The sequence below is a fragment of the Mustela nivalis genome (genome assembly GCF_964662115.1).
Source record: "Mustela nivalis genome assembly, contig: HAP1_SCAFFOLD_1125, whole genome shotgun sequence".
Classification (NCBI taxonomy): domain Eukaryota; kingdom Metazoa; phylum Chordata; class Mammalia; order Carnivora; family Mustelidae; genus Mustela; species Mustela nivalis.
The window spans coordinates 3327-14471 of NW_028135539.1; the positions used below are offsets into that span (position 1 = coordinate 3327).

At 48.5% G+C, this 11145-nt stretch overlaps 1 long non-coding RNA gene across 1 annotated transcript; it reads left to right on the forward strand.

Annotated features, from left to right (window-relative positions):
* The first annotated feature begins 666 nt into the window (after window positions 1-666).
* Window positions 667-1921, forward strand: LOC309857718. The gene is made up of 2 exons (XR_014307867.1): window positions 667-814; window positions 1728-1921. It is a non-coding gene; the product is annotated as an uncharacterized lncRNA (long non-coding RNA).
* The last annotated feature ends 9224 nt before the right edge of the window (window positions 1922-11145 follow it).

Consider the following 11145-nt stretch of genomic DNA (forward strand, 5'->3'; position numbering starts at 1 on the left):
CAGTGCGTCCTTAAGGCCAGTACTCTACTACATATGTGGATGACCTCCTCCTCTGTAGCCCCTCCCTCTCGGTCTCCCAAGACGACACCTCCACCCTATTTAACTTTCTGGGGGCCAAGGGATATCAAGTACCCCCCTCTAAGGCCCTCAACATGACCTTAGGGGCAGCCCATCACGGTCTACTCTCCAGCCGACTCACAGACCTTAGCCACCGATCCCTGGCCCATCTGACTCCTCGTCTCCAGCTATTCCATCTGCTATTCCTAGAGAACCCGCATCTCTCTCTCTCTACCTCCCCCCCCCCCCCCCCCCCCGCCCTTAAACCCTGCAACTTTACTGCCTATACTCTTGCCAGATAAGGGGTGGATCTACATCCAGGACAGGATTGCCCTGCCAGGCAATCTGGCCCACACCTTAATTACTGACATCCACCGATCCCTCCATATTGGCCCAAGGCTCTCCACCAATTTCTTCAGCCATTGTTCTATCATCCTTCCTTATCTAAAGTAATTGAAGTTGTCCACAGGGCTTGCAAAACCTGTTCCTCCGTGAATTCACAAGGAGGAATCCGCAGACCAGGGCCTAACCAACAGCTCCGAGGTCATCAGCCAGGGGAAGACTGGCAACTGGACTTCACTCCCATGCCTCGCCATAAAATACATTCACAGGCTGGATCGAGGCATACCTCATGGCCCGGGAAACAGCGGACGTAGTGGCTACAATACTCATCGAGCGCATCATCCCGAGGTTCGGATTGCCCCGGAACCTCCAGTCGAACAACGGACCTGCCTTCATCTCCAGTGTAACCCAACAGGTAGCTGAGAGCCTCAATATAACCTGGAAACTTCACATCCCGTACCACCCACAGTCATCGGTAAGGTAGAAAAGGCCAACGGGCTGCTCAAAGCCCAACTCACCAAACCTACCCTAGAAACCCATCTTTCCTGGCCTACACTTCTGCCTATGGCTCTCACCAGACTCCTGGCTACGCCCCACCAGTCTTCAGGCTTAAGCCCATTTGAATTACAATACAGCCGGCCCTTTCTTAGAAATCATAGCCCTCCGGCCCTTTCCCGCCTCTTTTATCCTATCTACCTTACCTCACCCTACATCAGTAGGGATACCCCTCCCTATTGACTGGCCACTCCCCAACTTCAGGGCCACGAATAATATGGTCCATATGGGCCCCATCCCGGGAAACATACCTATTATTAATGTGTCCTCCCTTACCACCGCAGCTGCCCCGCACTAACTCCTCCCTCCTGTACTGTACTCCCTCGGGAATATTTCTCTTGTGCCCTCAGGGAATCTATCGCTGCCTAACCACTAATGACTCCCTGGGCTGTATATTCATTCTATCTCCTTCTACCACCATCTACTCTGAATCCCAGCTGCTGTCCATCATATTTCCCCAACACCATGGAGAAAGGGCTGCCTTCCTCCCATTCATAACAGGGGCAGGAATAGCCACAGGGGTGGCAACTGGAACAGCAGGGATAGGAACCTCCATAGACTTTTATTACAAACTCTCCCAAGCCCTGAATGATGACAAGGAACAGGTTGCTGACTCTCTCACAGCCCTACAGACGCAAGTCACCAGCCTGGCAGCCTTAGCTCTACAGAACCAACGGGCCTTAGACCTTCTGACCGCCGAGAAAGGGGGGACCTGCCTATTATTAAATGAATAATGTTGGTACTTTGTTAACCAATCATATAGTTACCTCCAGGATCAAAGAACTCAGGGATCGGATCCAAGCACGGTGGCGAGACACGTCCTCCTGGGGCCTGGACCCCTACAACTGGGTAACCTGGCTGCTCCCTCTGGCGGGACCTGTATGCATAATCCTCCTTCTAATCTCAGTTGCTCCCTGTCTTTTCCGGTACTTGCAGGGTCGCCTACAAGAACTTGCCTGAGTATCTGTCAATCAACTCCTCCTCCAGCCCTACTCTCGCCTGCCCACTTCCGACTACCCCTATAACGACGCCCCCAGTCAGCAGGAAGTAGCCAGAACCGAGTCGACGCCCCTGACACCATTATATTAAGCAAAAGGTCGGAATGTTGGGCTGGCAGGAAGGGCTACTAAAGATGGCAAAAGTTCCCACCACAAGACCTGAGCTCAGACAGGAGAACAAAGGCCCAAACAGGAATCTGAGACCCCCGCCCCGGGCTCCCATGGACCAATGGGATCCCGATGAGCAGGCGGGATATCCAAATAAGGGAAACTTCCAAAAGACCCCTGAGAAGCCCCCTCCTCCCTGCCTTGGGCACGACTTCCACCACTCTGCTTTCCAGAGTCGCAGAACCTCGCCCGAGGGTGCCCACCTCCTCCCGGCACAACTTTCCTGGCTCCCCTTCTCCTAAGCCGGGGAGCGTTTTTAATAAATCTTGCCTTGCACCCACTTTGCCTGGTGTTGTGTTTATCTCGCCGGAAAGAATTTTACAGCCTGCTTTCTCCTCTCTCTCTCTGCCCGCCTCTCTGCCTACTTTTGATGTCTGACAAATAAATAAATAAATCTTTTAAAAAAAAGTTTAAAAAAAGAACAAACATCTTGTTAAACTTGCCTCTAAGAGGTAACAGGATTAGAGAACAAAAACAGGTAAAAAAATTAATCCAGTAAAGACATGAAAGAAGGGACGCCTGGGTGGCTCAGTTGGTTAAGCAGCTGCCTTCGGCTCAGGTCATGATCCCAGCGTCCTGGGATCGAGTCCCACATCGGGCTCCTTGCTCCGCAGGGAGCCTGCTTCTCCCTCTGACTCTGCCTTCCACTGTGTCTGCCTGTGCTCGCTCTCACTTGCTCTCTCTCTGACAAATAAATAAATCTTTAAAAAAAAAAAAAAAAAAAAAAAAAAAGACATGAAAGAAAAGATAAAAAAGAAAGAAATCAAACTAGGTTTTTTTGGGGGGGGCCAAAAAAGATGATTTGATGGCTATTTTCAGATATCTATATATAGATGTATAGATAGACAGAAAGATAGATGACAGACAGATATCTCCCAAATGTTATCCTAGAAGTTTCTATGAGGGTGTTTTGGATGAGATTTACATTTAAACTGGTGGACTTTGAGTTAACCAGTTGCCCTCCATGTTTGGTTGGGTCTCATCCAATCAGTTAAAGGCCTGAATAGGGCAAAAGGGTCACATCCCAGGAACAAGAGAGAACTCTCCAGAACAACTTTCATTCTTCCTGGTTTTCAGCAGATGCCACTGGACTCAACCACAACTTGCTTAGCCTCCAGCCTTACTCATCAGATTTGGACTCATCAAGTCTCCATAGTTGTGTGAGCCAGTTCCTTAAACTAAATCTCTTCCTATACATAGACACATCCTATTGGTTCTGCTTCCTTGGAGAACCCTGACATATACAGATGGTGATATGTGCAAGTGTCCCCAGCAGAGATGAAGTTACAGTATTTGTCCTAAGAACTGGATTGCTCTGGTAATTATTCCTGCATAACAAACTACTTTAAATTTTAGTGACTTAAAACAACAACTAGCTTACTTTTTCTCAGAATTCTTGACAGCCAAGTGGTGGTTCTTCTGTTAGTATTTCTGGGGGTCACTTGGATGGGCACTCTCAGCTGGTCTGTTAGTGGCTGGACTTCTCTCCCCATATCCAGTGTCAGGGTCTCTCTCCACATTACCTTTCCATATGTTCCTCCAGTGGTCCCTGTCAAAGTAGCTTGACCTCTTACACAGAGGTGCAGGACATCAAAAAGGGTAAAGCAGAAACTGCAAGTTCTCCTTAAGGCTAAAGCCTAAAACTAGTATAATGTAAATTCCATCAGTTTATTGGTTAAAGCAAATTATAGGACCAGCCATGATTTAAGAAAAGGGCACCTCCCAAGGCCCTTAAGGCAAGGTTTATGGAGAGCATGATCTTATCTGACCAGCACCAAGGCCTGAGTGTCCCATTCTGCAAATGTATCTTATCTATCCTTCAGCTCTATCACCACAGAAGAGATATTTTGGCTTCAAACAACAACATACCGTGGGTCAGTGAAAAAACCAGAGACTCAGTCTCACTAAATCCAGTGGTACTTGTGAATGCTCTCTTCTCACTAGACTTTGTCAGTATCTATTGTCCCTGTATGTATCATTTTACTCTCCTGCCCGGATTACTCTGGTGACTCTTTTTTTTTTTTAATTTATTTATTTGAAAGACGGAGATCACAAGTAGGCAGAGAGGCAGGCAGAGAGAGAGAGAGAGGGAAGCAGGCTTCCTGCGGAGCAGGGAGCCCGATGCGGGGCTCGATCCCAGGACCCTGAGATCATGACCCGAGCCAAAGGCAGCAGCCCAAACCACTGAGCCACCCAGGCGCCCCACTCTGGTGACTCTTATTACATGATTGATTATAACCAGATTCCCACTAAAAACAGGGAATGGAGGATTAAAGTAATTAACTTGATCCTTCAGGCAGGCTATTTCCTACATTAGGTATGAATGTCTTCGTTTTATCATTCAAGTAATCAGGTGAAAGTGGGAGCTTTGGAAACATTATCCTTAGATAGCCTTTTTTTGCCATTGGCTTCTGTAACCCAGCTCACCTGGCAGGTGTTGTCAGAGGAACCCCATGCAATGTTTAGTTCCCAGATAAACAAAGCCCATCTGAAGCACTGTGAATGTCATCAGTTGCCCTTGCGAAGAGCATCTAGGAGCCTGATAGCCAGGAGAGGCCAGGGAAGGAGATCTGGAGAAGCATGCACTGGAGGTGGTGGGATGGATTCCAGGCCCACCTATGAGATCACTGGGGTGCTCCACCTTCCTGACAACCTAGGTAGTGGCACAAGAAATCCATACTCAACCAGAACCTTCTCCAAGATGCTGACTGAAAGCTGCCAGACTTGGCTACTGGTTGTGCCTCTGACAGCCCAAGAAAGTCAGTCACGCCTTAAGGAATACATTTCAAGTCCATTCCCTGGCTCCTGGCAGAAGGAAAGTCTAAATTTAGATTTCTGACCAAATGGTTTCAGACACAATGGTCTTACTTGACACAAAATAAACAGGTTTTCAGGAGAGAGGGGCCAGCTCCTCACTCATGGATGTATTCACCACATGGGAGTGGACACGTGCTGAGCTTACATGCCAGGCTGCGTGGAAGAGGAAGGGGAGGTCACACAGGAATAAAGGCAACCCTGCTTGGAGAAGCCCTCAGTCCAACAGATGTGGATGCTACCTCCACGGCCTAGGTCCTACCTTGCTTTGTGGTCACAGAGGAGGTCAAATGTGTTGGGAGATCACACTGAAGACAAGAAGATGAAACTGAAAAAATCAATAGGGCAAAGCTGTGGGCAGAATAAGGCCTCACAATATGGCTGGGTGAGGGAAACTAGGACCCTGCTCATGTCCTATATATAGTCCCTCACCTTCTTGTCTCACCTGACCCTCCTGGAATTTCTGTGCAGGGAGCATTACTATCTCATATGCTGATGAGGACACTGAGACCAGAGAGGTGAAGTGACTGGCTTCAGATCACACAGCCCATTCAAGGCAGGACTGTACCCCGGGCACAGCACTCAGGCCACAGAGATCCTGACTCAGGGGAGACTGGGAGGAGGAATGTCAGTCTTCTCACCCAGAACAGGCATCCTGCCAAGTCCAAAAAGCAAAGTGCCTTGAGTGGAAGACAGTCTGAAGGTGAAAGCAACCCACAGGCCATCTGCCCAAGGGAAGACAGCAAAGCCTCTGATCTGGGGACAGCGGCCTTTCCTTTCCCAGACAACAGCACCTGCTCGTCTGATCAATCACCAGGCAGAGGAAAAACCAACACCTGACACACCACATCTTTCTGAAGCTCTTCCCAGACACAGCACCCATGGCAACCAAACAGAGGACCAACAGCACCGTCCTTAATGTGCTGAAGAATCCCACGGAACACAGGCAGAGAAAGGACAGGAGTGGGACCACCCACCTAACTGAGCACTTACTGGCACCAGGAACCCCACAAGCATTTGCAGTGGGTTACCTAATCTTTCCACAGTCCCGGGAGGAAGTACCATTACTACTCCCACACCCCTGCTATAACCTGCCCATTTCACTTCCCTTTCAGACACTCAAGTAACACAACCCCTCTGGAGAGCCCAGCAACTGACGAGTGAATGACACAACAGAATATAAGCTCCAGGAACCCAAAATTTGTAGTCTGTTTTGCTCAAGCTTCCCAAGCATCTAGGACATTGCTGAGCACATGGGAGACTTTTAATAAATATTTGTTGAGTGAAGTAAAGAACCATAAAACCATCCTAAGATGCAAATGCTGAGTTGGCCAAGCAATTTGCTCCCACATGTCGGCCTTACAGATTGAAATTCAGATTGTTCCTTACTAAGGCCTAACAGTAAACTCCCTTAATGATGTACTTCTCCCTATGATATGATTGGTGAATGAGGCCCGTCCTCCGCCTCAGCCCTCATTCACAGGGAGAAGGTTAGGGGAAGAAGGTGACATACTTATTTGCTCCAGAGAGCTGTTGGCCTGAGATAGACACGGTCTGGCTGGACTCTTAGGGCTCCACCCACTGCCCCAGTCGGCTCTGGTCTCATCTTAGATTTGTCCCATTGACAGTGAGTGTAGAATTGGCTTGAACTATAGTATCTGGCCCCGGAGCAGTAAGAGGGTTTCTCCCACACTGGCATTTCGCTAGAACCACACAATCCGTCAAGTGAGTTTGTTTTGCTCTCTAGATAAATACGGAGCCAAAGGGTGTTTTTCTGACTGTGAATTCTTGGCATTTCTTTCTTTCTTTCTTTCTTTTTTTTTTTTTTCCGAGCTTCTAAATAAGCGAAGTTAACACTGCCAGAGTCTTCTCTTGTACTGCTCAGGGCTGTTTAATGAATAACATAATCACGGATCCTGGTGGTAAAAAGGGCTCAGAAGTCACCTGGCGCAGGGGTTTTCAAACATATTAGGCAAGGGAATCCTTCTTTCAAATATAAGCTTACCCTCAAATTTAGCACAGCATATTAACCGATCATATCATATTCTACATCACATGTTATAGCGTATTATTTGAGAAAGCTGGCAGCTCTATGGAGGGAGTCAGCAGGCCACAGGGTCCCCATCCCTAAGCCTTCTCTTACCTTCCTTCTGGCGACCATGAGGGTTCCAGAAACACCAGTCTAACTTCACCCCTCCCCGCAGTGACGGGAAACGGATGGGCTGGCCACTGAAGGGACTCGCCGAAGGCCTCACACCGAGGTAATGGGGACACCGCTGGGGCTCAGAGGTGGGCAGGCGCCAGCGCAAACCGACACGACAGTGCAGCGCCTGCGCAAACCTGCTACAGCCCAGCGCCTGCGCAGATTTACTTCCTAGCCCTCGTTCTGGAAAGAACTGCTGTCCTGGGTGGACAAGTGCGTGTTGAGGGGGGAGGGGTGTTCACCTTGTCCCAAAGTCCCTTCTTAGGTTAAGGGTGTTACTTATGGAAGATGATAAAGGCTGCTTGAATGTAGAATCTTAAGACAGAGTGCCCCCAATTCCGTCCTTTCGATATCTGAAAGGCAACAAAGCGCTCACTGGCCTTAACCTCCCGTGTCTTAAGGAAACTTCAGTCCTCAAAATGTACTCTTTAATGGCAACGAATAGACAAACACGAGCAAGGCCTCGGTCCCTCTTTTAGTTATCAGGAATGAGACCCTGGGAGTCACTTACGGAATAGGTTCTTGTAGGGAACCCCTTCAGCGCTAACCCAGTGCAGCCACCCAGGCACGGGATCGTCCTCCCTGTAAAAGCACCATGTGACTCTGGTCTTGAAGCTTCCTCCAGCTCACAGATGCTAAGAGCTTAACAGACGAATTACTTCTTCCTGAGGTGGAGGAGTCCCTCCCCATACTATCTCCTACAAGGCAGGGGAAGAAGTGTAACCCGATGAGCCCTGGCCCGAAGTCAGGGCCAAGTGCACTCCCCTTGAGAAGAAATGCTGTGACTAACACAAAAACACTACAGAAATGCCTCCAACCCCCAGATAGACTTGCTTCAATAGGTCTTTCTTTTGCTCACCTTCTCAATTACCTTTCTCCTTAGCTTAAACTCCTTTAGAAAAGCTGTCCATGTACAACTGGAGCCCTACATTTTTCCTTAGGCTTCTCTCCTGTCTGCCTTGTCTCAGCTGATAGCCTGGTGCCAGAGACTGAAATGGGATGCTCCCCTCCTGCACCCTCCCCTTTCTTCCCTGTACCCCACCCCCAATCTCCTCTCCCTTCCTGCACCCTTCCCCAACCTCCTGTACCCTCCCCCCTTCCACTCTGCACCTCCCCTGCCTCCCGTATCCCCCTCCCTCCCTGCACCCTGCCCTCTTCCCATATCCTCCCTCTCCTTCTGTGTACCCTTCCCCTCCTTTTCACACCCTCCCCTACGCTTGCACCCTCCCCCGCCCCCCTTTGCATCCCTAAGGAAAGTCACATGGGGAGTGTTTGGCTGGAACACTCAGTGGTGCTCAGAAATCCTAAACACTGTGGCCTTTGCAGTGCCTGCCAGGGAGAACAGGGAGTCCTCTCTCAGGCCAGACTCAAACAGGCAAGATGGAAGAAGCCTTATTAGGTCATTCAGCCCAAGAACGGGGTAAGTCTCTCTCCTCTACTTGCCAGCTCACAAGAATGAAACTCCTGACCCGGACATCTGCGTCCCTCTGCTACTAACTCCCCTGTCTCCTGGCTGCCCCCTACTCCCCTCCAAACCTGGGAGGAAGGCACAGGGAGCCCACTTCTCCCCCAGAGACCCTGTGGTTCTCCTCTCCCCCCCACCCCAGGCTTGCTATACCCATTCAGCACCTTCTAACATCCTGTATCATGTCCCTATTTGTTATGTTTGATGTTTGTCCCCCGCCTTCCTGCACTAAACCATAACTCCTTGAGGAAGGGATTGGTTGTTTGGTTCATGCATACATCTCAAGTGCAATTTCGATAAATATTTATTGAATGGATTTGTTGTGCACAGTTGACCCTCAGCACACAGTCACTTGCCATGTGTCCCGTGCTTCTTTTTCTCAGTTATTTCTACAGATAAATCACTTTATGTTCACAGGCAGAGAGAGCACGAGGAGGTTTTCCTTGTCATTCCCCTGACTTGTGTCATCTGAAAATCAGCAGTCTCCCTCCATCTTCTTGGGGGAAAGTGGGCTGCTCTGAGTCAATCCTCCCTCACCGACCATGAGCAGGTGTATTTCCAAAGCCTGTAGGACATTCTCACATTTCACAGAGGACCAGAAAACAACGGCAACCCAGCAGCCCTGAGAGCCCCTATTCAGTCCTGGCCCTCACCTCCCATCCCAGCACTCGGGTTCTTTCTACTGTGACCTCCCAGCTACCAAGACTGCTCCCAAGGTAGAATCTTACAAACACTATACTGAGGTGTGAATGCTGAGTGAGGCTTGACATCTTTCCTCTCCACGAGCAGCTGTACTTCCAAAAGGCAAGTTCAAGTCAAAGGAGTACAGACCTGCTGGTAACCTGTCAGCATCTAAAAGAGGGCTGAGGGCTGGCCCACCCCACAGCCAGGAACTCTGATCTCTGAAACCCGTAGGCTTCCAGGACTGCGCCTCCTCTTTTAAAATACTGATTTATGTTTTCTGATTATAAAATAATGCACACTTGTAGAAAATTTCAAGTTCTGAAACTGTAATTAAAAACATTTCTTCTCAGCGCACATGTTAATATGAAGCAATCTTACCTCTGGCCTTGGTCAGTCGGGGAGGAGAATTGTTATCTTGCCGAGCCCTGTTGCAATTTGCAACCATTTCCTATTGGTGCAAACTCTGTCCATTCCTTTTCAAAAGTAATTGAATTTAGGGGTTCCTGGGTGGGTCAGTGGGTTAAAGCCTCTGCCTTCAGTTTGGGTCATGATCCCGGAGTCCTGTGATCTGAGCCCCTCATGGGGCTCTCTGCTCAGCAGGGAGTCTACTTCCCCACCCCCCCACCCCCCCCACCCCCGACTCTCTCTGCCTGTCTCTCTGCCTACTTGTGATCTCTGTCTGTCAAATAAATAAATAAAAATCTTTTTAAAAAAGTAATATTTTGTATAAGATACAGTGAAGCACGAAGGGGACTCAATGTTTTTCCACACCTCCTGTCATCTGTGAACAGAAGTTACTTCTGCTGGGTACAGCTGCCTCCTGTGCCGCCTCTCCTGAGGCTCCCTGGCTATGGGACAGGGAGTATTTCTGTACAAAGCTGTTTAAAAAAAATCAATTCATTGAGTTAAAAAAAAAAAAGAACATTGAAAGCATCTGCTAGCTCACCATTCATAGATAATTTTACACATATTTAAAAATTTTTCTTTCTCTTCCTTTAATCCAACCGTTACCATTTTTCTTATTTTTCCCCTTAGGGAAAAAAAAATGATAGCCCATCTTTCTCATTCAGGGGCTCACAGCTAACTCCCAGATTTCCTGAAGAAGTATGGAAGAGTGCCTTTTGGTGAAAAAGCATGAGAGATGGTATGGGTCCTTGGGGACCGGGCTTGAATGAACATGGCTTCCTCCATGGCTCAGAACAAGCACTGAATTCACGTTGTGGATGGACAACATGGCACGGCCAGTCCATGGGAAAATGTGCAACATGGGCCATGTGTGATTTCAACAATTACGAAAGGTCTCCTCCTCAACTTAGATTTATTTTCTATCCGTTTGCTAATACCTAAAATTCCACGGCGAGAACTGTATTCTTGAACCCCAAACTCTATTTACACGTGACCAAACTGAAATCCCAGAAGGGTGAAGTGACTCCAAAGGCTTTGTGATGTGCTCAAGTGCCTATTTCCGGGGAAGAGAAATACCGGGAGTTATTGGTAGTAAACACCCACTAAGTCCAATGACTGTGAATGGGTTTTTCCTAAGCACTGAAAGATGCCAGGAAGGGGAAACATTTGAGGGCACAGAAGCCCAGGAGTATTGGGTGGGGATGAGGACATAACCAAAGAAGTAAATCTGGAAGAACGGAAAGACTGAAGACACTACAATCTAACTTTGTTTCCCTGCTTCTAGCTTATTCGTATTTAAAAGGAACACACTTTAAGAGTCTTCCTCCAGTTCTGGCCCTAGCTAACAATGTGAGCACAATATGTAAGGTAAAAGGATTGGCCCAGGATCAGTGGTTCTTTGGGTAACTGAGAAAATACAGATGCCTAGGCCCTTCCCCCAGAAATTCTTATGC